The sequence below is a fragment of the Tubulanus polymorphus genome, chromosome 12, assembly GCF_964204645.1.
Source record: "Tubulanus polymorphus chromosome 12, tnTubPoly1.2, whole genome shotgun sequence".
Lineage (NCBI taxonomy): Eukaryota > Metazoa > Nemertea > Palaeonemertea > Tubulaniformes > Tubulanidae > Tubulanus > Tubulanus polymorphus.
In genome coordinates this window covers 694,127-699,764 of record NC_134036.1, presented here as the reverse complement: position 1 = coordinate 699,764, position 5,638 = coordinate 694,127, and the positions used below count along the sequence as shown (strand labels likewise).

The following is a 5,638-nucleotide window of genomic DNA, read 5'->3' as shown; positions in this document are numbered from 1 at the left end:
TATTTATATCATCGACTTTGGAAACGAACTATAAAACTATATTAAACGCGCTAGTCTAATAGATAGGACTATCAATAGGTGGCGCTTACAGTCGTTATGATGGACCGAGTCGTTACGATATAAAGCATTTCAAAAGCGAATTGCGTTCGCTTTATTCTGCCCGTCGTCGTCGTAGCAACGTAATGGGAACAATATTTGTGTGAAATGTGTGCGTTTCGAAAGAAATAACGTAAAGAAACGAAACAAAAATGTAAAACTCGTTTTCTCAACAAACCTCTCAGGATCAAAAACAAAACGGAGGAGGACGGTTTCCAAGGAAACGTATATGCACGCGCGCGCGAAGTCGTCATGGGAACGGAATGAAAAAAAGCTCTAATTATCATCTGCTGATTAATGAATTGTTCGTTTATTATTAATTAATCGAGAATTAATTACGATGATCGTCAACTATTATCAGATATATATTAGTATATATATATATATATATATATATATATATATATATATATATATTATAATCTAAAGGTTGGTATAAAAAGAAAAGGACAATCTTTTTTACGCGATGAAGATAATTGTAGAATTTGAGGTTATCTATCGGCGCAAACAACTAACGGTGCTTGAGGATTTTCATAATGTGTTTTTCATAAGTTACAGCAGCGTCTCTGTACATTTTACTATTCAAGCTTAGGCTAAACTCTGAGAGCACGGCTCGAAATGAAGACAATCGTAATATTGTTTGCTTTTAGAACAAATGAATTCACGGGACCCAGTTCCATTGTTGGAGACAGTCGCGGACATCAGGACGTGGGGTCAGATGCACCATAGTCGTGGCTGAGATTTGAGACCAGTCTTAACACTAAAGCTCTAAAGCCGATCTCACAACTTCAGACCTGTCTTAAGACTTAAGACCGTTTTGGGACTTAAATCTTGACTATGGAACTGGCCTCTAGTCGACTAGTTGTAAATGAACTTATCAAACTCTAAAAATCTAAATTTAAGGAAGAACAACTGTTGAACTGGGTCCAGCAGTTTTAGAACTGTCGTAAGAAGACAAATCAATGAAATACTTAGCTCGGGGTTCGGTTTTTTTAAAAACAGTTTGAGCTTTAAATGAATTGACTGTGTAATTCCGGACCCCGTTTACAAGCAAAATTACTGCATTTATTACATACGCCTAGCGTTGAATAAAGACTCATCAAAATCCGTTGGGGGTTCGTCCGCCTGTCACCCGTTATAGAGATCCGAAGGGGGTTCGTCAGCCGGCCTACCCGTTATAGAAATCCGAAGGGGGTTCGTCAGCCTGCCTACCCATTATAGAAATCCGTAGGGGGTTCGTCAGCCTGCCTACCCATTATAGAAATCCGTAGGGGGTTCGTCCGCCTGCCTACCCGTTATAGATATCCGAAGGGGGTTCGTCCGCCTGCCTACCGGTTATAGAAATCCGTAGGGGGTTCGTCCGCCCGTCAACACAACGTACGCCTTCCTGTATTATATAAATACTTTGACGCGAGAAAAGAAAAAATCAAGAGAAATTGAGTATTAAAAACAACCATCGAATTTTATACGAATCAGAAAGCGCTATTTTTGCATGTTTCATGCGTTATATACACATTAACACTGAATATTATATATAACATTTCATTATCATCATCATCGTCGTCATTACTGAAATGTTTGAGAGTTGTGTTCGAGGAAATCGCGAGTCGTCGTGACTACGGAAGTTCATCGCTCTGTTGTTGATTTACGTTGTCGTTTTGGTATCGCTTCGATCTTAGAATATCACCAGGGGGCAGCACCAGCTGGATACTGATTCAATTTTGAAACTGTCGCCAGGTCGCAGCGCAATTTAGATGGTGACTCAATCTAAAACTGACACTAGGGGCAGCACCAGCTGGATACTGATTCAATTTTGAAACTGTCGCCAGGTTATAGCGCAATTTAGATAGTGATTCAATCTAGAACTGACACTAGGGGCAGCACCAGCTGGATACTGATTCAATTTTGAAACTGTCGCCAGGTTGCAGCGCAAATTAGATAGTGATTCAATCTAAAACTGACACTAGGGGGAAGCACCTGATGGAAAAGTCAATTCATCAATTCTTGTTCGTCGATGATTGAGTTTAGTTTCCACGCATTATAAGCAGAGCTTTTAAGTGAAACTTTTCAAAGAAATAACTGTCGCCATTATTGTACATATCTCGCGTTTAATTGGCCGAATGCGCACGGACTGGTTCCCCGTCTCAGGCAACCAGTCCGACTATAATTGCATCGTGTATGTGTGTAATTATTATTATTATAATTATTAGTAATTATATTATCCCGATTAATCGATAAAAAATTATTTATGTATTAATTTAAATTTACGCGAGAAGGTCGTGTCTGCAGCGTGAGTGAGTGTCAGAGCGCGTATCATCGATTCATCTCGATTGTAAAATATAGGTGGAGCCACCTGTCATTGTCTTGCCCCCCGCCCTTGAGTCATAGTCGTGTAAATCTGTTAAATATAAAACTAGTTGATATAGAGTTGAATTAGTTTAGATGTTGTGTCTGGAATTATTAGAGATTTCTTCGAATGAAAGAAAATTAGAATAAGATGTTTGAAATTAGGCCTCGCGAGGAGGGAGGGACGGAGAGAGTTCCCTCATCTAACTCTGAATTATGGAGTACTTAATTTTTTTCAAATGCAGTTTTACGACAATGATCTCAAGCGAAGAATTAGTTAGCATACTTAATTAATTAACGAGTTAATTAATCGTAGTTGCATCGAGATTATGGTAATTCGTTTATGAGTATTGTCATCAATCAGATTGTGTAAAATTTGTTTTGAAAACTTTTTTTGGGTAACAGTATTTACAACAGTGGCCGGTTTTATACCACAGGATGAACAGAGTCTTAGACCCAGTTCTACCAGTGAGTTTTTGAGTTAAATCAGTTTAATTTTCAATAACTAAACTTCGAATGAATTCTTAACTCTGAACTGTGGAACTGGGCCCAGTTTCACAAAAAGGATTAAGGCCTATATCGATTTAAGATAAACCGGATTAATGTAGAAATGAAATCAATTTAAGAGTTAAACCTTTTTGTGAAACTGGGCCCTGGTTGCTAGGTGTGCTCGTATCAAAGTTATCCTTAGAGATAAATCCTGATTAGAACATAAACTAAAACTTAAGAAATAATTAAAACTTAAAGAAATATTGCCTGGGGTGTTAACGATTGTCGGCCATTTTTGTTCGATGAAAATTTAGTTACAACAATTTTATACCGTTTTCACATTTTACAGCCGATTTTATAACGACGACAAAAATACGTTTATTCTATATTCGTAACTAAGTAAGTATCCAACGGTCACAGTAACAGCACTATTATTGTGTCGGCTTCTCTTTCTGGAAAAAATACAAAATATAATGGAATCTCATTGTGGCATTCTCTATGGAGAGAGAGTATGGAATCTCATTGTAGCATTCTCCCTCGAGAGAAATATTTGAATAATTCTTCTATGGAGGCGCTCGGTAGCGGGCGTCCTATAACTTTCCGAACAAAATATTTTGTACTGATTTTAAATTGTATGGATGAGTCGTTTACAATGAGTCTCTATTCATTAAGTTTTGTGAATATTCCTTACTCAAAGTTGAAATGTAAAAATCATGCATTTCTTTTTTATTTCGATAAATGGCTAAGCAGAGTAAGTGAGCCTTTGAACATTTATTTTGTTTGTATTTTTTTAAGAATATTTTCGTCAGTGACCGGCTCAACTTTTTAAGTTGCGTTCGTTCTCTGTGGTGCAAATATCTATCTGTCAAATTGAATGGAATATTGTTTTATTTTTTTTTTTTAAATTAACCGTGCACAAATTTTTAAGTACCGAGTAAGGTACAAAAATCGTGTATAGTATTTTTCGTTTTACAGAAGACTGCACTTGCCTCCGATTATGAGGACAAATGGTATGTTTAAAATGAATTTCCTCAAACTGTTCTGGAATTCACTTGCTGTTTTTCGCGAGTAAATTAATTGGTGCAGCGTGAAATGAGAGGCGAGCGCGCGCGCAGTCTACTGTAAAATTGTGGATGGAAAAATTAAAGTTTGAAAATTCGTCTGATAACAAAAAATTTGAAGCCAATTTCAAGGAGCCATTTTACAATTACACGATTTTCTTCTCTCTAAACTGGGATCACAACCATAGTTTAAGTTCAGAAATGGTCTAAAATCATAAGACTGGTCTTTAAGTTGGCTATAGAACCAAGGTGGACCAAAGCTTTTACCCCAAATCCCAGTTTTATAGACTGGTATTACCTTTAACCCGGGGGGCTAATCCATTTTCAACTGAGTTAGTCTCCGGGTTAAAGTTGATACCAGTCTATATAAAACCAGGCCCTGTGATTTAGGTTGAGCCCCGGGTTTAGAAATTCAATCTTAATTCAAACTGAAAACGAAGGTCCGTATGATTATTTTCGGGGGCTGCCCGCAATAACTCACTCGCTCATTCAGGCTTTGAATTTTCATCTGAACTTTGATCTAGATTTTTCTACCCTATCAAAAAACTGTGTAGACTGAAAATTTGTATAAGTTATATATATAAATATATAGATATTGATAATGATAATTATTATTATGATTTAATTTCCGTCGTCGAGGAGCGAATTCCTTGACGACGATCAGAAAGACTTGAAAAACAAATCAATAAATAAAAAAAACGAAATCTTTTGATAGGAAAAAAATTAGAGCGTTGTCGTTGTCGTTGTTTTACAAAACCCGAGGAATCCATTATCAGATTCAACGATTAAAAGATGTAAGAGTCGGAGATCGACTGCATGAGATTCAGTTAAAATAGCTCAGGAAAGATCTAAAGGTGTAAGAGTTGGAGATCGCTTGCGCATGAGATTGAGTTGGACTTCACTCAGGAAAGATCTCGCCGAACTGACTGAAACAGTCCATAAATTATTTACAGTCGACCCTGCATGAGATTTAGAAATAAAAGGTGTAAGATTGAGTTAGACTTTGCTCCTCGCTGAACTGACTGAAACTGTCTAAGAGTCTAGCTGGATTTTGTAGCTTCCATCAACCCATTGAGCACGAGGCTTGACTAAAGTTGAGCTTAAAATAAACCTTGTTCCAACTGTTAGTCGAAGGGTATAGGTGGTACCTAGGATATTGGGTCAAATCTTTGATTTCGGACCCCCAGCTATCGTGACGAGCCTCTGTGGATAATACAGTCAACCTATTCTCAATTTTGTTTCTCTCTAAATCGATATTTTTGATGAACACGACAATTAAAGATGTTGTTTGAATGAAAAAGAACACAGTTTTATTGTAGTTGGAAAAAATATTGTCACAAACATCAGAGTAAGTTGACGGCTTATCTCGATTTGTCGATCTCCACTTGAGTGTAGTCTACACATGTGCTACAGACACCTGCATGACAACAGTATCACACTGCAACAATGAGAAGAGGCTGGGAATGTTACTAGAAACTTCAACAAAACATAAAAATAGTGGATTGGGAAAAAAATGAGCGCCCAACGTGGGGCTCGAACCCACGACCCTGGGATTAAGAGTCCCATGCTCTACCGACTGAGCTAGCCGGGCTTGCAGGCATCCGCCGTATAGAATAGAATGGTTCCTAAAATCCGAGAAGAAATGG

General features: G+C 37.6%; 1 non-coding gene across 1 annotated transcript; it reads right to left on the bottom strand.

Annotated features, from left to right (window-relative positions):
- Positions 1–5,510: 5,510 nt before the first annotated feature.
- Trnak-cuu (transfer RNA lysine (anticodon CUU)) lies at positions 5,511–5,583 on the bottom strand. The gene has a single exon. It is a non-coding gene; the product is annotated as a tRNA-Lys (tRNA).
- Between the last annotated feature and the right edge of the window lie 55 nt (positions 5,584–5,638).